Raw genomic sequence first — 22,730 nt, 5'->3', positions numbered from 1 at the left:
GAAATGGAGAAACAGAAGTAAATATTTAGCTAAAACAGTGAATCAGGAATCCTTAATTCAGCTTACGCTTAGAATTTATTTATTTACTTATTTCGCTTATACTGTCCTTTTAGTAGGATAATGCCTTTGTTTTTCTGTATTTTTTGTGATATTAGATATGAAACATCAATTTAATTAAAGCCCTATGGATTTAAAATTTGTCTGCAATTATGAAACTTAAGTGCCAACATTGTGACTTATAGAAAAACTGGCATATATTAGATTTTGAATTTCTTAAAAAATAATTTTTGTTTGAATATATAACCACACACATATAAAGTGAGTTGTTTAATATTAAAAAAAAAAGAAAAAGAAAAGAAAAAGAAAAGAAAAGAAAAGGAAAGGAAAGAAAAAAGAAAAGGAAAGAAAAGGAAAGAAAAGGAAAGAAAAGGAAAAGAAAAGGAAAAGAAAAGGAAAAGAAAAGAAAAGAAAAGAAAAGAAAAGGAAAGAAAAGGAAAGAAAAGGAAAGAAAAGGAAAGAAAAGGAAAGAAAAGGAAAGAAAAGGAAAGAAAAGGAAAGAAAAGGAAAGAAAAGGAAAGAAAAGGAAAGAAAAGGAAAGAAAAGGAAAGAAAAGGAAAGAAAAGGAAAGAAAAGGAAAGAAAAGGAAAGAAAAGGAAAGAAAAGGAAAGAAAAGGAAAGAAAAGGAAAGAAAAGGAAAGAAAAGGAAAGAAAAGGAAAGAAAAGAAAAGAAAAGAAAAGAAAAGAAAAGAAAAGAAAAGAAAAGAAAAGAAAAGAAAAGAAAAGAAAAGAAAAGAAAAGAAAAGAAAAGAAAAGAAAAGAAAAGAAAAGAAAAGAAAAGAAAAGAAGAGAAAAGAAAAGAAGAGAAAAGAAAAGATTAAAAGCAACAGAAAAGCCAAGAAGGTTATATTATTCACAGACTCCTTAATCCGATAATTTAATGTCCATTTAAAACAGACAGAAAGAAAGACTTTACTGAAAATACAGTTCAGAATGTATTTAATGGAAATAATTCTGACCCAGGGCAGACTGAAGCATCTTCTTATTTCAGCATGTGTGAAAGCATCTCTTAATCTAATATGATTTGCACATTTCCTTGATTAAGGTATGGAAGCCAAGGTCTGAGAACATCTAGCATCACATTATACAGTTTATTAAAAGGGAAAAAAATGGATGCTTAAGGAGCTTAAAATCCCTGATAGCTGTATTAGAACAGAAATTTAGAGCATAACTGGTGCTAAATTTAATTACATGGAATATGCAGAGTGAAGAAGATCAGTGAAAGCAAAGAATGTGTACTGGGGATTAAGCTAAGGTCACCTGAGAAACCATGACTACACAGTGAGTAAAAATGGCATGAAAATGTGACCATGGCTTATAAATGGTGGAATAATTCATCTTGGTGTCTGCAAAAACTTTGAAAATCTGAGACTTGAAATGACTAAGGTATTTTCTGAGGCTGGCACATCAGCCTGATATCAACATCTTATAGCTGAATTTACCAAAACTGGTCATAAGTCTTACTGTGATCTTCATGGTTACAATTTCATTGAAAAACTGGGGGAAGAAAAAAAAACAAACAACAAAACATAAAACACATTGTTAGCACATCTGGGCAATAAGAGAACTGAAAAACTGGGAGTCCCAAACCTAATAACATCCTTGGTTTCCAGCAGAGAAGCAGTTAAGCTGTAGAACAGTGCTCAATGGTATGCTATGTTAATAAACTCCAGAACAATGATATATTCATTTTGCAGGTCTCCCATCTTAATCACGCCACTTGGATTTCTTGGAGAACAAGAGGGTTTCAAATACACTGGCAGTTTTTAGAAAATTGGGGAATGGAGAATATTAGAATAGATGAATGTCACATAATAGACTTTTAGTGGAGCACAGAGGTGGAAAATTGTAGCAGAAGAGCCAGCAATGAAAGATAAATGGATTGAATTATAAAGACAACTCCTTGCATATCTAGAAAGGGTTGATACGATGCCAAATCTGCAACAGGAAGAAAATAACATCGCAGTTATACTTGATTTAGGACCCAAATAATGGCCTTTGCTGTTGAAAGTTAATGAGAAACTTTAGCCTGTAAATTAACTGCACATCCTTTTAGCCTTGTAAAGAGGATAAAAGCCGGAGTGTTTTATAAGTCTGAACTGTATTTTGGACACACTTGCACCCACTACATCCCCTCTCTATCCCCAGATCCCTGGGGACTTCTAGATCCCCACAGCAGAGGGTCTGGGCAGCTCAGCTGCTCTTCAGGAGGTCTGACTGGGTGCATGCATCAGCCTGGAAACATTGTGGCCCCTCTGCATTTCTGCCTCAGCCCAATTGCTGTAGTGGACAGTCACCCCTTCTGTTTCAACAGAGTGCTGCTCCTGGCTGCTTTGCACATCTTGCATGCATGGACAGCTGTCTTTCTTGAGACTTAGCATTTTCTGTCTGGAATCAAAATCAGATTTTTCCTGCTGCCAAGGTATCCAGAGCTGGCATTCAAACTGTCTGAGCAGCAGGGTCCCTCCTGGTGAAGTGGGTGAACAACAGTGACTAGCTATGCCTGCCTCATTACTTCATATTAGAACTAAAGCTTGCTTTCCCTCTTGGCAACAGGTATTCTTAGCACACTGCTTCTTTACATGACCTCACACTTTATTTCTTTTGAATCAGAGGACTGTTATTACAGTTATAAACTGCACTTTAAATAAATGCATATTAATTTCAGAATGTAAATGTTAAAAATATTTTGATGTCAACAATAATATGAAACTTAAGAGACGACTTATACCTTTCAAGTGCTCATTGAGAGAACTTTCAAAGATGGTTTTTTTTTTTTCAGAAGTGCTATAATGAAATGCTAAAAATATTTTCTTAAATACTTTTCTCTTTTCTTTCAAAAAGAAAAAGCATGAAAGGAGCAACAGGATGCCTCTTTCATTGTCACAGAGGTTGCAAACTTTGCAGGATCAATGGTTCAACAGAGCATCAGAAAGCCATTAATATGTGGCTCCTGAAATGGGCTTTGAAGCACAACCGCCAACTCAGAAAGGCAGAAAAAGCCCACATACAGTGTTATAAGAACCACATACGTGTAAAAGTCTCTTGGGGTAAGATAACCAATTGACAGCCTTCTCATGTCTAATGATGTTTTCATTTTTGTATCTGTTAAAATTTGTATTGATGCCATAAACCCCTTTATAGTGTAAGCATAAACATGTGAGTGCATGTACTCTTCAACTTATGCATTCTAAATAAATTATTCAAGTCAAAATAGGCCTATTTTATAAATCTTTGCAGTAGAGGTGCATACACTAATAAAGCTTTGAGTTATAACTCAGCTGATGCTGAGATATACTTTGCAGAAATCCACCTTTGTTGGTTTCATTGCATACAGGCTAGAGAAAAGTCTTAATTCACCATTTATAAAATAATAAATAAAAAGTTATCCAGACTTAGAAGAATAAAAATGTTATCTAGATCATATTTCCCAAGTTCCTAATGACAGTCCACGAAACATCGCATATTTGCCATTTTTACATCAAAAACTGAGGGGAATAAAGTAAACAGAAGAAATGTTATAATTCTGTATTTTCCTTTTACTGACTTATGGCATCTAATGATCATTTTAAAAATGATCTGTGCAATACTTATGTGTCATGGAAAGAAAATCCTTCATTGGGTGGCTGAGCAACAAGAGGTGAAGTAAATTTCTCTTAAGTCTGTGCCCAGAAGGCTGCTATTCATTACCGTTACAAGTTTGCAATGGAAAATATGCTACACAGAGAAGATACATTTAAGAAATAAATTTAATACAAAGAAGATTTTTGTGAAAAAGTGTTGGTAGATGTGATGTGTTTTATTTATTTATTTATCTATTTATTTATTTTTCTGAGCTTGTTAAAGTGAATGTAGCACTTCTTACATCTGAATGTAAACCCAAGGACTAATAAAAGTGAAAAATGATGCACAAATTGATATGTGCACCTGTAATGGAGATTAACACATTCTCATTTTATCTACACAGAGTACCTAGGTTTGCATACTCTCTGGCAGATGTGATCATCATAAATCAAATATTCACCATTGTCATCTACCTTATTTTATCTTACCTCCACCAGATGTTCACTGTCTATACTTTAAAAACACATTATGGATCATTATCCTCTTTTCAACCAGAAATATCATTACCTGTATATGTATTGTTATTACAGTTAAAGCCTGGTCATATGAAGCACCAAGTAACCTCAGCAATGAGGCTTCTCACAACAAAGCATTTAATTATATGCCTAACTCTAAAAATGCATTAAGCTTCTATTGCTTTAAATAGGACTTAAGTCCATGCTTACCTGTAGGACTTTGGCTTTAAGCCGGTAATGAGCTATAGGTTGATGGGAGTCACATTGCAGTTTTGTGGTCATTGTTCTCTTCCTCTCAGATAATTCCAGTTATGTACTATTTTCCATTGGTATAACATTTTCAAACAGACTGACTGAATAGTAGATTAACAATACAATAAACTTTTTGGTGAAGCAACAATATATCCTTTACAATTTTGTCCAGACTTTTTAAAATTGCAGTCCTCCACTGATTTTTAAATACAAAGAAAGTGCTGCTGGTCTGAAAAGGAAAAAATGACAATACTTCATCTATTAAAAAAATTCCTTTATTTTTCACATTTTCAGCAAAAAAGGAGAGGAGAAAGTACAGATATAAAATTTAAGCCTGAAATAATTAAAATCTTTGCATAACAATATTGGGTTCTTTCAAGGTAACTTCTCTGATTGTCAGCCGATGTCTGAACAATGGACTAAGATCCATTACACAGCCTTAAGCTCCAGAGATTTTTGTATTGTTTTGCTCCCATTTGGTATGAACTGTCATGCACGACCCACTTCAAGGACACCAGACATTAGACACAATATGTTGTTAATGTAATTAAGTCTGCACATTGTTGTTCTCTGTTCAAAGCTGTATTTTTGGGTTTCAGTCTCTCTGGTGAGTACTTTGTATACATGTTATGGTTTAAACCCACAGGAGGCTCAGCACCACACAGTTGTTCTCACACTACTCTCCTTTCCGATGAGATGGGGGAGAGAATTAAAAAACCCAACAAAATAGAATTCATTGGTTGAGAAAAAAACTATTTACCAAGATAGAGGAAAGGAAAAGGATAATAATAGTAATGACTATATATGTATATGAATCTATAGAAGTAGTGCTAACAAGTAATGCACTAGCAATTGCTCACCACCCATCAGTCAGTGCCAATCTAGTCCCATACTGAGCAAGAGAGAGAGAAATGAACTCTCACTCCCTTAAAAATTTTTGCTCCACATAATGTCATATGGTATGGAATATCCTTTTGGCCAGCTTAAGTCAGCTGTACTGATTCTGTTCCCTCCCATCTCCTTGGGCCCTTCACTGTGGACAGCCTTGGCTCTGTAAAGCACTGCTTAGCAGCAACTATAAACATTGGTGTGTTATCAGCATTATTTTTTTCCAAGAACCAAAACACAGTATCACACCAGACACACTGAAGAAAACAGTTCTGTTCCAGCTGAACTTAAGATAATCACTTGTACTGTACTTGATATATGCATGCAAATATGTGTGCAATTATACTGCCATCCACCCAATCTGTCATGAGACCAGGGTCTGAAATATTAGATTGCTACGGTCCCTTCTCCATTACACTCCAGAGAAGCTTCGGGTCTCTAGTCCTCTGGCTTAAACTCTGACATAACAGTGTTTCAGAAAAACAAACAAACAAACAAACAAACAAACAATAAAAACAACAAGAAACAGGCACCTGGTAAAGCATTTACTTAAAACACTCATTTTACATTCTTAACTATAAGAAAATACCTAGTTCACTGCCAAACATGTATTCCCTGTCCTTTCTGGTCTCACCTTCTGTTACTTTGAGGACCTTCAGCAAGGCAGAATGGAGAGCTCATCTGGCCTTCCTCCCTCTTTCTGATCTGCTTATTTTGCTGTCTTCCTCACTTTTCATGTTAGATATAATCATTCAAAACTGGTTCTGGCTTTTTTTATCCATGTCTTTCCTATGGCAAGTTTACCCTTTTCTGCAAAGTCTGCCTGAGCTAAAGTTTCAGGGTTCCATGGAAATATACCAGTAGTTAAAAGATAAATGGCCAGTAGTCCCTGACTAGAGCATTGACAATTTCTCAATAATAGACTTTCCTGAAGTTTTAAACACTTACCTTGGTCAGAATAGCTACTTGAAGTGCAATTCAATAAGCTGACAACTGCAAGTTAGATAGATGTTAGCAAATAAAGAGAGACAGAGCTCAAAGTACAGATACAACTTTAAAAATGAGTAGGAGTCCTGTTTAATATTACAGGACATCAACAGCACAAATTGTGAGGGAGAGGCATCCAGCAACATCACTGATTCTTTCTTCACGGCTTCAGAGTTGAAATGAAACAAGATATGCCTGCATTTGTATATGACACAAACCAGGGAAATAAAAAACGTAGGACCATTCTTAAAGTTCACATTGTATTCTAAATTATTGCTACATGGGTGAAGGCTTTAACAGAAACATGCACCATACAGATAATAGGATGAAATCACAGTTCTGCTAAGCTTCTCCTAAGAAATATAATTATTTTTGTTCATATTTGATTTTTCTAGCCTCGCCTGATCTCTCCTGCACTTCCATTTGAATCAATTGAATATTTTACCTTAACCTACCCTTTGGCTCCAATAAAGGAAAATATGAAGTAATATTGGCACATATTGATCTTCTCTCTTTCAATAATCCCTTTGTCAATGTTATAAGAAGTAAAAATTTACAGTAGCCTTTCCTTGTAATACTAGGATATTCCAGGTAATTGAAAGATGAAATAACAAAAACTTTCCATCATTAGTGAAAAATAGACAGTGGGTAATTGCTAGTGATTACTTTTTAGATATTATCTATAATCTACCTTAGAGAATTTAATTGTAAATTTTAACTTAATTAGAATGGAAAGACAGTGTTGCCATTCAGCAGTGCAGAATAACATTTCAACCTTTTCCCGCACTTGTTCATTAGACAAAAATAGCCAAGGTAGTGCTTATTAATGAATTTCAGTATTCCAGGTGACATTAAAATCTTCTGAGCACTCCATAAATGAAGATGCCCTTTTTTGTCTGTGGTAGCTAAATATCTTTTATGAAGAGATTGAGAAGAGCGCGTAAGACTTCTAAACGATTGCAATTTTCATAATCATGACTTAGCAACATGCCACAGTAACATGTTAGTTTTGGAATTAATGAAAACAGCAAAAAATAAAAAAAATAGAACTTGGAAGTAGGTAGTAGTTGTAATGGTTATTTTGGGTGAGTATTCTATTTGAACACATGTAGGTCACTCTGAAAATAATGCCTCCTGTTTATTTCCATGGAAACAACAACAGACAAGCACAATAACACTATTTGAGACAGCAAATTCCCAGCTAAAATGCTATTTATCAGCATAGTTGCCACCATTATCTATGCCTTTTTGTCAGTGATGAACAAGTACCTGCAGGCTGAGCTCATCAAAATCCGCACCAACTGTGCATAGTCATCTAGAACATGGTTTGTCTTTCACATTGCTGTCATCATTGCAGAAACTCACTGCTCACTGACTGATATGGTGGCATCCTGGGCCTACATAAGAAAATAGGAGAGCAGAGCTATATGACATTGTAGCCTGCAATATGAAAGCACTGCTTTAAGAAGCTCTATTCTAAACAACATCGGTATTTATAATTCTGAGTCCATATACTCATAATTCTTCTTGTTTGACTTGCTGGGTAGACTTGTTTCACTTTAAATTAAATGCTTTTATTTTGATATATAATTTAGTTTATACAAATATAATGTGTCACACATTTACTTTTGGAAATATGAGGTATATAATATAAGCATATTTTTGTCTCTCTTAGAAAAAAAACTGAAATCAGTTCACTTTCTTGTAAAATTCTTAGTTTGATAATATGCTTGCAAATGATATTACAGATGAGTCCCACAGGCAGCTTAGCACAGTCAGCTGGAGAATCAGCATCTTGTGTTATACTCATGGGCTCTTTTGCTTGGTGTAAACAAGGAATAAAGCATAATTGACAGTCAGATCTTGCATAAACCCAAGTAATATTACCATATCATACAAAAATAGTATGATGATTACAAAGCCTATTACCTGTGTCTAAAATAATCTCTCTTGCAAAATGCATTATGTAGGAAATAAAGAGAATTCTAAAAACTGTAAGAAACTGATGTCAAAATGAAGTCTGCCAAATGCTGCAGAATTACATTGATGTTACTGACATAGACCTCTGATATTAAAAATATGTAAAATGTGCCTTCAGTGTAATTTCTATACTCATCTTCCATTATGAAGTTGTATTATTACTACCTCAGTCATTTTTGTTCAGAACTCTGTGCTATAAACTCTGACACAATTTGTCAGGCATCTATAAAAAAATTAGAAAACCAAACCTTTAGTCAATTGTAGATCAGAAGAAAAAGAAGGATGATTTAAAAAACTGTTATCTTTATCTTCTTTCATCTTACTAATGATTTATCTCTAGAAAAAGTACTTCTTACTTTCAAATACCCATAAAAAATTTCTCAACAATGTGATAGAAAGATGAAAGAATAATAAATTTCCATATGTCATTTGTTCTGTGCAAGCTCATTGAAAATTTGAGCTGCAGTGTATTTCTATTAATTTCCATCGCTGAGTTGCCTTACATTTCATATACACTAAAAAATTTCCTGTCTGTTCAGTCCTGGGGCTCAAGTCATGCCAACTGGGCCTCCAAACTTTTCTCAGTCTTTATGTATTGTTTAATCAAAAGAAGATAAGCTGTAGGAAGATCAGTAACTATAATTGCCTCTTATCATTCTGGAGTGCCTCTCTCCTCCTTTACTTATTTGTTTATTTTTTTCGAATGAGTGTGGTTGCCATTTTCCACTCATTCACTATCTATTCACTATCAGGGAAAGGTTATTTTAATTAGAAGTCTTTCTTGGTAATACTAGAAATACTAGGGGAAATATTCAGGATAACTGTACCTATCCTCTGACTTTGTGTATCTGTGCCGTAAGATAGGTCTAGACATAGTTACCATCCATTCTGAGTGTCTACATGGCTATTTTGATTAAAGGCTACCCTTGCGTATGCACCTCTCCACCACTGGTATCACCTAAGTAATATGAATTGACTCTTAACACTTTACCTTTGGTCTTTTAGAGCTCATCTTGTGGGATAGATTTATCTCAGGAAAAGCTGATCAAATAAGTAAGAGGCACAAACCACTGAGTTTTGTATGCATGTATATTTGTTCTAGATAAGCAAAAAATGTTTTTCAGTGTAGATGATACCTATTTTGGTACAATTCTGACATTTTATGTAAAGAAAAGCAGGTCATACTTACAATTAAAGTCAAATTGCATACAATCTCTCCAGACCTCCTGCCTATTCGTACACAAGTGAACACATCTGCACAAATGCCAGTTGCTGAAAGGGAATCAGGGGATTGCTCTGTACACAAACAATGGAAATTGACTAAAAGCTACTTCTATACGAAAGGGTCTCTTGACGAGCAAACCTGACAGAATGTATTTTTCCTTTTCATTCTAATTTAGCACAGTGAACCTGCTACAGCTCAGGAGTCAGCCTCTGGGTCTGGCCACTCCCAAAAGGTTTTCCAAGAGCCTGATCCTACCAGTCAACAGTAGCGTTGTCATAGTTTTTCCCTTCCCCGAGTTCCTGACTTCACAGTACAGCAGCAGGCATAAGAGACTGCTGCAGCTTTCATTTTATTCATTCAGTATGTGTTGTCCATCTAGTACAATGAAAATGGGAACATCCCAAGGGAAATATAGCAGATGAGAATAGGAGAGGTTTCCTGTATGGAGGCAAGAAAAGGAGACATAATTGCAGATTATGTATAGGTTTTGGGGTTTCAGCATTTATTAGGTCTGTTTTGCATGAGCATAGTGAATTGTTGTTTATTTATAAATCAATTAATGATCAAAACAGCATAGCACACAAGGATTTTTTTAGATAAAATGAAAATCTGTATTTCACTGAAGTTATAACAAAAAAAAGACCTATTTCTGGTCAATTTCTTCAAATAGTTTAAATATCATTCAGGAAGTGGGAGAACAATTTTTTTTGACCCTCCTGCCACTAGCAAAATCTCCCTTACTTAAAGAGAGTTGTGATAAAAAATGTTTAGCAGTTTGGCTGAAGCCAAGCCAAGAATATAAGAATAATGTATCTAAAGTAAGCAGCTAGATGTTAGACTACTGATTAGTTTTCCCGGTTAGTTAACTGAAAACTTAATGCTCTTTGCAGTAGATTTTTTTCTATAAATCCAATAATTATTATAGTTTTTCTTTCTAGCAGCTCCAGCACATAATCTATGGACAGACCTGTCTGTAACCAAAGGTTACATTAAAAACTGAATGTTCCTGTTGTCTAGTGTTCTGTCTTCAACTAGCAATGTAACTAGCAATGGATGCCTAAGAGTGAAAGAACAGAGTATGTGCAGTCCCTCTTAAACATCATCACAGCTTCTAGTAAGCTGCATTACAGGGAATTACTGATCCAACGGTGATATCTGCAGATTGGTTTATATTGAACAAACAGATTTACCTTTTCATTTATGGGAACAAATGTCATCCAGAATGTTTCATGGCAAGTAGCTCCACAACTTAGCCATACACCATATGAATAGCCACTTCTTTTTACTTTCTTCAAACCTAGGACAATGACTTTCTCCAGACCTAGGACACTGACTTTCTCATTGGGTTTTATTCTATTAAAGAGCTGTTCATTCTAGATTTTCAATGAAAAAGTGGCTGTAGCTCTTGCATGCAGTTTTGAATTCGGTTTCCTCAGCTTTTATCAGGCATGATTTTAGGTACAGGCTGAACTACAGAAAAGTCTGCAGAGTGCAGTAGACTGTGGGGGAAATAGGTTCAATTTCTCCTGAAACCAGCTCTTTTGGACAAACATTTGTTTCAGCTTGGTAAAAATGATTTAACTAGTCATGATTTAGATGGTGTGGAGCATTTCTTTTAAATCTCTTCAGGTGCTCCACTAGGATACTAAAACCGAGGTGTTGGTTGCTGGGAAGGTTTCTACAGACCATGAAGCAGTAGAGTTTTGTTCCAAAAAAAAAACAAAAACCTACTATGAGATACATGTCAAAATGGTAATGGAATTCGTTAAAAGTTTGTTTGAGAATTGAAATATTTTTGTCATTTCCTGTAACCTCCATTTTAGTGTGGTCTTTCTGATGGTGATGTATTGTGTCTAGCCTTCTGTTCCTCGGGCTGATACCCAGCTTACTGAGAAGGCTTTAATAATAGCACTTAGCTTTTACAGCATCTTTTATCTGAAGCTTTAAAGTACTTTACAGAAGTGGGTACTATTATCTCAATTTTTATGGGCAGAGGAACAGATTGGGTTACACAGTGAATACACATAATTATGAGCAGAGCTCAGGCTTCTTGATCTTTAGGCAAGTGTTCTAATCACAAGCCAAATTTATCCCCCAGGAAAACAGTAGGAGATGGGAGGATCCAACAAAGTGGGGAGCTTGTTTTTGAAGTTTTCATTCTAGTAGCAAAAGTCCTGTTGCGATGCAAAGATGAACTATAGACAAATAATAATTGATCTTTTTTTTAAGCCAAGACCAGCACAAATGGAATTTCAGCATGATGTATTGAATGCTTCCTGCCCTAATGAGGAGTTCTGCATCACTGTTCCTAATGATGAGCAAGAAAGAATCTTAGTGAATGTTGAAAGGCTTGGTTACCCCTTCCAGTTAGAGGAGAGAGATGGGCTTCAAAAGGCATAGAGCAGAAATTGAGCAGAGCAAGAACAGCTCAAATTAGTCTAGCATTTGCAGCACTCAGATGAAGCAGAAACTTTTTATTGTTAGATTAAGTCAGAGGAGATACTTTTATCCAACATGTGGAAGAACAAGGAACTCATCAAGAATAGCTTCCTGCAGAGGATCACGAGGGATGAAAAATTATGAAGTCTTCCATATGATGTTCAGTAGCTGCACAAATTAAATTGGAGTTTCTAAAAAATTAATAGCAATATGTTTGGTCCTGATAGAAACAAAAATATACCCTGCTTTTCATTGTGAAATGGGACTGAATAAATTCATTCATGATGGCAAATATCAAATGCTGTATTCAGTAGCATGTATCTGTTTTCCTATTTTTCACACTAGCTTTTCTGTTTATATCTTTGGTATACTAAATGACTTTCATTTAATGCTTAATTACCTATCCTAAAAAACATTATATTTCACACAAATGTGTCATGTGAAATGGGGTGCATTTTCCTTTACATCTGTTTTCAAAACCAGACACAATAACAAGGGGTAACATTTGTGGCTTAGAGATCTGATCTCCATTCTGAATACATACAAGTAATAATAATAATAATAACAATAAAAGACATTTTTCTTCAAACACAAGCAGAGAACATCATTTTCTTAGGATAAAAACATGCTGAACCAAAAAGAAAAATATTCTGCTCCACCCCCAAGAATACTGAGATTACATTTTTATATATTATATGTGGATAAGAGAGTGATTTGGTGATTCCATGTAGGCTTCCTAAGCTTCTAGACAGAAGTTCAACTGAGAAAAGCCCTTATGGAATACGAATATGAAGTAATCTGTTTAAAACAGTGACCTTGGATGTCATATCTGCTTTTGCTAAGCATCACATAGGATGGAACGCTATTCAGAGCCATAAGGCTTTTTTTTTTGAGCACAACAGAAGTGGAAGCATGCTGGAGAGTATACAGGGCTCACAGCTTTGAGGTTACTGAGAAAGTCTTCACCACAGAGAAGCACAGGTAGTTTCTCACGGTAGAGCATTTCTGATCTCTGGAAATATTGGAAGAACAGTCTTAAAGTGTGAGAAGAAAAAAAATTCTGAGTAAATCAGTAAAATGAAACATAGCAATTGGCAAAAACAGTAGATAGTATTTACATAGGATTTCTAATGGATCGTGAGTGGAAAATTGCTGAAGTATTAACTGAGGTAGGTAACTTACTGCTTAATTTACCAAAGGAATGGGTAAGTATTCCATAAGCCACCATGTTTGGCAATTATCAGTTATAAGACATTGGAATGTTCTCCTTCTTAGTTTGGACATGTCTTTAAAGTCCTTTTGTCTTCTTGAAGAACTGTATTTTTCATTCAAAGCAAAGAGAATTTTTGAGCCTCTAAATTAATATAGCAATTTAATTTGGTCATAGTTACTCAGGAAAAATTTTTAACTCTAGAATGTATGTAATTAACTAGCATTTGAAACAAACAAACAGAAAAACAAGCAAACACTTGACAGAAGCCAGGCTTGATGATTAAAACTTTTCAGCTTTAGCAGCAGAAACAAGACAAAATTACGTAGAAGATAATGAAACAGAATTGCACAGCATCTGTTTTTCAGGGTAGGCTTGTGATAGTACAATTCAAATTAATAGCTCTATGTTGCAGGAATACCTTTCCTTGTCAGAGAAGTTATGCATCTGGCCAGCTGTAGCTGTTTATACTTGACCAAATGAATCTTGTCATGTAAATACCAATTCCTTTTCATTAACTACAAGAATTCACTTCCCGCTTCCACACCCACCCCCACCCCCACCTTTATTTTATTAGACTCATCATTATATCAGATACTTATTGCGTAGCTTATAACATTTACTTTAGCTTGACACATCTTCCAAGACATGAGGTGAGAACAACCCTTTTGCAGTTTAACTCACTGAGCCTCGAACTGATAAAGTATAGATTCATATGTTATGTGAAATCAGTGGAATTCTTAAATAATGTTAAAAATAGACAGTAGTTTTCACATCAGTTTTTGGTCATATAAACAGGCTTGGAGGAGCTTAACCAAGAACATTTTGTGTAAAGTATGACAGGAGTTTTGAAAATTCTCATCTGGTGATGCTGTCCAGAGTCATTACACTTGGCTCATTTGTAGCAATACAGAACACAGTGTTGTTCCCTCCATCTTTCTAAGCAGTAAAGAATCTGGTATAAAGAAATACAAAATGAACTAAAAATTACCAGTTCTGTTTTAGATTGGTTTGCATGCTAATATTAGAAAAGGCAGAAATCATTGCATCTGCTGCTTTAAAACAATTGTTCACAAAGACTCTATTGTTATGGAATAATTAAAAGCTGAAAGACAGTGAGATGGCAATAAAAAAGTCTTGTCAGCTGGAAATAACTGCACGTGAACTGTAGACTGAATATAAGAATAAAGTGAATTACATGTAAATCAACCTACCGAAGAGACATTTGCATGTTAGTTTCATTTTTACTTGTTTAATTTTCTGTAACAAATATAGATTTTAAAGATTGACTAACTAGAGAATCTGGCTAATTATTTTGAAGAAGGAAATATTACAAATTTTATCAATATTTTTACAAATATTAGAAGTTGAGAAAACTAAAGAGAAATCTTTGAGAAACCAAAAAAAGTTGCTTCTTAAATACATAGGCCATTAGTAGAGGAAAAAAAATATTGCAATCAGAGTTTAAGAAAATAAAGAGTTTAAGTTCATGATGAATCAGAATGTTACACTCACAGCACACTGCAGATCAACACATCAATTCTGTTTGGTCCAGAGTGGTATCTGAGTGGTCCATCTCTTTATATCTCAAGACTGGGGAGGTAAATTTCAGACTTAGAGGAACACACAGTGAGAAATGCAGAGGATGTGTATTGACAGAGGTATGGCAGAGGAAGAAGTTTTCTCTATTTTTCACTCACACCCAGCATGCTCTACTATTTTGAAATGAGCACAGACTGTGTCCTACCAGTAATTTTTTTCAGTGTTTTTGGAATGCAATAGAGGAAAATAAGATGTATACCTTCCAAAATAAAAAAGCAGGATTCATGTGGGAAAAAAAAAAAAAAAAAAAAAGTGCACTTTTTTGGGTTCTATTCAGATATATTCTGATTTTTATCTTACAGCTCTTTTGGACTATTGTACTTAATATATTAGCATTATTGAAAACTGAGTCACCCATTACTGTCATTGTTTTCTCTAATAAGTTAGGTACTCTTTTTAAAAATTATACTATTTCCTATTTTTTCTATCTCTGAGTTTAGAATGATGTATTATAATACCTGCTAATTTAGTATTAATTTCATCTAAGTAAAGTTGGCTTCAAAACACTGAGTACTAATTTTTATGTTTCAGTTAATATTTCCACTTTGCAAAAATCATACAAATTAGCATTATAAACTAATCCACCAAAAGTATGGAGAGCAAATTTTCTATTATATCCTGGAGTGCCATCTATATTTATGAGACTTAGAAAACAAGAGCTTTTGACTTGATTGGCAATTTGTAGTGATATACAAGTCTAGTTCTCTCAAACTGTTATTACAGGATCATAATTTTGTCTCAAACTGTAAACATGCAAAGTTCCAAAATAATATAGAGAACAAAGTATCATGTAATATTAACACAGCAGTAAAGCTAGATCCATAAGAACTGCTAAATATGAGAACATGTGAAGGATTACTCCTCATTCTGTAGATTCATTAACAGCATGTCATTGCTCTTGTTGGACAAAGACAATGTAGAACTGAAGTATGCAAATTTGTGGACTTTTGGGAAACTGTATTCCAAGTCAGTCTGATTTCTCAGACATCTGAAACAAGTAAACTGTGGACAGAGTGAGTTTGCAGTATTTCTTAGCTTTGTTCATTGTAACTGCTTACAGGGAATTCTGTCTAAGATGCAAAATCCCTTGCCCTGTTTCTCTGTTGAACTAGCAGGTATTATGAAGAAAGCTTGTTCCATCTGGCGCTTCTCTCAGAGCCTACAAAGTCTGTTTCATCTTCACCCTCGATTTCACTTCTTGAGTGCTACAGAAATTCTGGAATCCACAGAGGTAAGATGTTAGTAGTTCTCACCTAGATCTGTAATAGGAGTTCACAACCACCACACAGAAGATTCTGAAGTTGTTCCAGCTGTAAGGAATATTTAAAATTGTTGCTTCTGACAGTAGGTACAAGACAAAATCACTTAGAATCTAAGTAATATCTTAACAAACACTGAACTGGCTGTAAATATACTCATTCCATGATGATTTAGGAAATATACTCAGGAAAATTTCTCATAAGTTCACCTTCATCATCATTATGGCCAGTCATGAAATTCTTCTTCATGCATGCTTGTAAATACTCCAAGTGATGACTTCAGTTTCCTTGTTATCAGTACACAATGGTATATATCATCTTATTTCTTTATGTAAAGATAATTCCAGTCTTCTCCATACTTAATATATATGGAAAAATAGCTGCAACTAAAAAGCCAAGCTACCCTTTCTTCTCCCAGATCATCTCTCCTCCTCTGCTATTGCCTCAATGCTGCTTCTGGAGTCTAATAATTTCAGCATATGTTTTCAAGTAAAAGTCCTGGAAACCAAGCATACTGTAAGAAACCTGCATGGTATGCAAAATAAAAAAATTAAAAAAAAAATAAAAAATAAAAAGTCTGAAAAGGTACATCTGTTTTGGTTTTACTCGTGTATTGATAATCTCTTCTCTAAGAAGCTCAGGCATGAAGAAAGCAGAAACTCTGGTCTTGTTGCTCTTCTCTGTGTTTATGGAATCTCAGCCTGATTATCACATCTCAACATTCACCTAAACCCAGCTGTGGCTTATAAAGGAGGAGATGTATGTAAACAAAGTTTGTGCCTTAAAATCATGCATTTCTTTACATAATAAGTATAGCCAAAGTTGAATTTTGTTACAAAGTCTATTTGTTTCCTTCCTGGACCAAACTGGAGTATACAGGGGCATACTTGGTTTGTAAAGCAGAGACTCATCTTAAGGGACAGTCCCAGGTCTGTGGAGTGGCAAAGGTTGGCAGGGTTTAAGAGCTGGAGCAACCAGATGTGAGCCTGTGAATCAGGCTTGTCCTGTGATACTGAAAAGGAGCAGAGAACTTGTCTTTATGTGACTGAAAGAAACCTTACCAGGGGTTAGAAGGATTGCACCCTCAGTGGTGATGCAGAGATACGCTGAACTGGAACAGATGCTGTCATCAAGCACCTTCTTGCAGGAATAGAATGCTGAAGAAGAGATATTTATATGGATTATCTATTTATTTATTTATTTAAAAAAAAACAAACAAGTGACTCCAAAATTTTTCTATTTAAAATATTATACATTCGTGTTTATATCCTAATTTGATTTAGATGTATTGAGTTTTAAATCCCTCTGATCTTTTGGGGGATAGTCTTAGCAGAAAGAAAAGAATTTGGGCAAGTTGATTTCAAAGCTCTGAGGTGCTGCTGCAGTATAGAAGCCAGGGGTCATGATGATCAGGACTGAGAGCATTTTGCCTGCATTCAGCAGGATATCTTGCCTATATCAAGTCTGTAGTGCTTATCTTGCTTATGGCCTAGAATCTGTTATTTTGGTGTCTTCCCATGCACCACTTAATTGTCCTTTCGGTGGCCAAAATTTTATCTATGCTCACATAGATAAAATAGATAAAATAATATAACCTCAGTATATATGTATATATTGTATTTCTCTGTAACATCACAATATTAATGAACTCATTTGTACTGTTGCTGGTTTCACAGTTTATGCTTGTATTTGGGTTCAAGGCAATCTAATATTAATTAATTCTGAGTAATACATGTAGTGTATATATGTATATATATATATAACAATATCAAGGATTGTATATACATACATAATTTATATTAGTATATTAAAGATTTACCTTTCAATTTAAGCAATATGCCTAATTATTTTATACATATAGCCAACAGACTACTACGTGAATGAAAATTTAAATTAAATCAATTTAACCTTACTACTCTGTCTCATCTGTTGCTAATACTGTAAGCATGCAAGGACTAGGGCTGCAGAACCATATGTGGCACCAGATGCTCTTTAAAGAAACCTTAATGCAACTGTATGGTTCCCTGTGTTCTTGCCAGAAATTTTTTGCTTCAGCATTAATAAGAATCAGTTGTGGTGTTTATATCTATCTCACCAGTTTTCTGTGAGTACTTTCTGTATGAAAAACTAGGAATGTGCCACTTGGACTGAGGAGTTAAAAAAAAAAAAGAAAAAGAAACCTCTGATATGCTTCCTTTCTTCTCATCTCTTCCCTGTTTGACATTACAGCAGTTTTCACAGATTCACGGGAAGGAAGATTAAATTTGTTTTGGTTTACTTACGGCATTGCAAATTGATTTTACAAGAATATGATAGTGTAATCATTGAGAGTATGGATATACTCAAATAGACATTTTAACGGTATTATCTTCACATTTTTTTTTAATTCTCCCTTACATTCCTGTTTCTTGTAAACCAGAAAATATCCCCATCAATTTTTCTTGATGTAAAATCTCCTTTCCATTTCTGCCTTCCTCCTCTGTATTTCACCACATATATTCTTCCTTTCTTTATTCCTGTCCCCATTCAGTACATTCTGAAAATGCTGAATTTAATTTATTCTACAATTTTTCTTCTCCCTCCCCCCGACTTTTCTATTTCTTTCCAAATTAATTTGCCCTGCCACCTGGTCTCTGAGGAATTTAGTAATTATTCAGTATATAAAGCCTGGCTCCTAACAGATGGGGCTTCCAAAATACACACATCAACAACGTACATCCTAGGGCCAGAAGATTGTAAGTTAGCTGCAGTTTCATTATGACTTCAATTTTCTAATGGTTGTGAACACTGTCAAAGCACATTAACATTGTTTGTGATACCATGTCTTCTAAATAGTGGAGTTTAGACCAAGCCTATTTCTTTGATTTAGAACATAAGTTTATTTTCCAATTTCATGGTACTGACTGCACACATTTTATAGCCATGTGGATAGGAACTGAAATGTAGTAATTACCTATCTATACTTTCACCTGTGTTTTGCAGAAGGTATTTTAGTCTTTGTATCGAATTAGCTAGATCAGCACTTGTCATTTGCTAAAGCTTTCTATCCCTTCATAATTCACTTCTTCTCTCTTATTTCTGTATTTTAAAATACAAATCTATGAATGTTCTTTTTTTTTTTTTTTTTTCAGCACCATCCTACCCTGCAGAAGGAAATCTCCACCACTTGGACTATTTTCTTGGTGTGATTCAGATTCAGATGATTTTCTATTGACAGTGTTATACAGCTGTCTTCAACCTCTGGAACGCACCAGGGACAAGGACTTCAACTTCCTGAAGCTTCCTCTAGACAGTAATCGGAACAGAGCCATAGTTACACACAATCCCATTTTCCCTGGAGCAGTTTCTGGCTCTTTTTCATGACCTCCATTGAGTTAACTGCACATACAACTACTGGTGTTCCTGCTAGTTTCCTCTGTATATCTACTCATCAGCTAAATATATGTAATGCAGCTAAATATATGTAATTCAGGGCAGATGATGAACAGCAGATTATTCACTGATCAGCACAAGGTTGCTGAACATTTTCCAGATATCTTGTGTGATAAGTGCTTTCTTACTGCTCTGTATGGTGAATGGACTTTTCATATCATTCATATGTTGAAAAATTTGGTTATTGCACCATAATACTTTTTTAACAATCAGAAGGAAGAACTGTTTGCCAGGACTTTGTTCTAGTTGCCCTACATAGAGAGATAGAAATAGAAGAGATAAAAATTAACTAATGCTCTTTTTGTGATCTGAAGCTATTCTAAATGATTCATTTTTTAAAGACATTATCAAGCATATTATATATTCTTGTTTATATCCTAATTTGATTTAGATGTATTTAATTTTAAATCCCTCCGATCTTTTGGGGGATTAGCAGAAAAAAAAGAATCTGGGCACATTGATTTCAAAGCTCTTGTCACCCTGAGGTGCAGCCAGTAGAGAAGCCAGTGGGGGTCGTGATGATCAAATCTGAGAGCATTTTGCCTGCATTTTGCCTATCTCAGGTCTGTTGTGCTTATCTTGCTTCTGGCCTAGAATCTTTCTGTTACTTCAGTGTCTCCCGTGTACCACTTAACTGTCCTTTTGGTAGCCTCATGTTACCAGAACTTTTTTTTTTTTTTTAGTTTTATATTAAGATGAGTGATATGTGAATTTTCAGTACTACAAAGAAACAGCTTCAGCTATTATATTGGCATAGTCATTGAGGTGAATATGCAGCTAGCAGTAAAGTTTGATGACACTGTCTGTTCTTCTGCCTGAATAGGAAGCTCTGTATGCTTTCAGCAACAGCTTTGAAGAATAAAACACAGAAAAACTTAAGATAGTCTATGTGCTGACCTGAAACTTTAGTTTCAGTTCTGACACAGCAGATGCATTGTTGTAAACTTGTGACTGAAAAAGACTGTTCATTTTCTGATATCTGAAGTTATAAATCCACAAAAGATGATAAAGGAAAAGATGAGGAAAGACTGAGTAACCTGTGTCTGTTCAGTGTGGGGAAAAGACGACTAAGGGGGGATCTAATCAGTGTTTATAAATACCTAAAGGGATATGGGAGGCAAATGGATGGGACTAGGTTCTTTTCAGTCCTCTGTAGTGATAGGACAAGGAGTAATGCCTAAAACTTGAACATAGAATGTTCTGTACTAAGGCTGATGGAGCAATGGTGGATCTCTAATGTCTTCTGCTTGTGAGTAAGATAGTTTGCACAATGCATGAAGATGTGGAAGTTCAGCTGAAATGGTCTATCTTGTAGGCAGCTTTCCAGTCAGTCAGTTTCTAGTGACCTGTAATCAAATGTGTTTCAGAAATCGTATCCTAAGCTAATGAAAGATTATTCATTGTATGGAGTATGTCACAATGGAAGTCAGTTATTTTTGCTTATTTTTGCCACATTCCTAGAAGCACTTTCTCATTCTAGTTCTCAGATGAGAATGAGATTCTCACTTTCAAGATAATATTGCAGACATGTATGTTAGATACACATTGACACATTAGGTGTCAATGACTTTGAACAATAAGATCTTCATATTCTAGAGTCTTACATCACCTTTACAAGTGTTCTGGCTCTTAAAAGTAGTGTGAAAACAGCAGCTGGTCCTCATAAACATAAGTTTCAGATTTTTAACATGTTGGTCTTCCTTAGCAGGTAAGGGAAGACCATATTTTACTTATCACAAGACAAGAATATTATCAGTAAAAACATACTGCTGCTGAAGGTTATTTCAATAACTGATATGTGAACAGTAGGTTCCAACCCCAGAGAGAGTTCTTGGAAAGATTAGGAAACCTGAGGGCAGCCCTCAGAATCCAGATTTCTTTGTAATCAGTCACTGCTGAAGTTTTCGCTACTTTAGAAGAAAGAGAACAGCAATTACTCTAAATCCAGGGAAGAAATGAGGTGACTTCAAACACAGAGTTAAGGATGATCTGGCAACTGTTGCTTGGGAGGAAGGGAATGCTGTTATGTGGTCCCCAAAAAGATCACATCACTGATGTTTTTGCAGTATAAGAAACTGACAGAAGCCACATTTTTTCTCAGTGGGTCTGTTCAGGACACTTTCTTTATATTCTCCGTTCTATGGTATTCAGTGATATATTTATTCACCAGTTAGGTTTATATCTATGCAAAAATTCAATGAATGCAAATAAAAAACCAAAAACTTGAATGGACACTGAAGAGTGTTTGATTGTGGAATGAATATGAAATATGAGCTCTTGAGTTCTGTGCAATTCTTACAGCATCACTGATTTATGCATTGCTGACCTAAACATCCAGTCTCTGAAAATTAACTAAATGACACATATTAAATTATTATATCTACTGTAAATGGTAAAATTATGACCTGATTGAACAGACAAAGTATATTCTTTTAGTGTGCATCATTTAGCTTTATATAAAGGGAAAGAGAGCACATGTTCATCATGAGGGAAAAAAAGGAGAATGATAAGAAAATCTTCAAACATAACTTATTAAAGGAACTTACATAGTCATTATCTTTAGATGAAAGAAAAGCCACAAATAATTTGGCTTTAAGATATCAGCTTCCAAGAATTAATGGAGAACCAGTGTTCACCCTCCACCTGAAGTTATCTGAAGCTGTTCATATAGAAACTTCTATTTTCATTGCGGAATTTAAAACAGAGCTTTCTGTTCCCTTCATAGATTGCCTGAACTAAGACTGTTATGGGTCATGATAATAAGTATGATCAAGGAAACAGAATTTGGCCTAAAGACTCAGAATACTGAGGTCATTAAGAGGCTTTCTTGGTCAGGTCATTCTGCCCTGGAGTGTTTCCACAATCCTGCCCATGGCCCAACACCTCATCCCAGCCCAGCCCATGGCCCTCATTCCCTGGCTGGGTGCAGGAAGAGCAGAGCTCCTGGGAGTGGAATAGGACCTGACTAGTGAGGTCCTGCCCTGCCTACTCTATGTACAGACCAAAGGTTATGCATCAGCTCACCTGTAAGAGAGAAAAGGAAAAAACAATAAAAATAAAAAACAGCTTGAGTAAACTGATTACTTGCAAAAGATTTCTCCTACTGAGTACATAAGACAAGTTAAGTTAAGGTAGTTAACGCCTTACACAACTCTTCAGAGGGATGAAAAAGCCAGGTAAATTGAGTTTCTAAATTTAAGACAGTTTTTCACTTTTTATTATGCATATGTTACTCTAGTGAGACGAGATTTTCAAGGAATTCTGACTAACTGATCTTCTTAATGTCTAAATCAGTTACATGCAGAAAGAGAAATGAGCAT

This window comes from Coturnix japonica, chromosome 1 (genome assembly GCF_054131305.1).
Source record: "Coturnix japonica strain WE chromosome 1, WE-NBRP24, whole genome shotgun sequence".
NCBI lineage: Eukaryota > Metazoa > Chordata > Aves > Galliformes > Phasianidae > Coturnix > Coturnix japonica.
Note: the sequence above shows the minus strand (reverse complement) of the source record.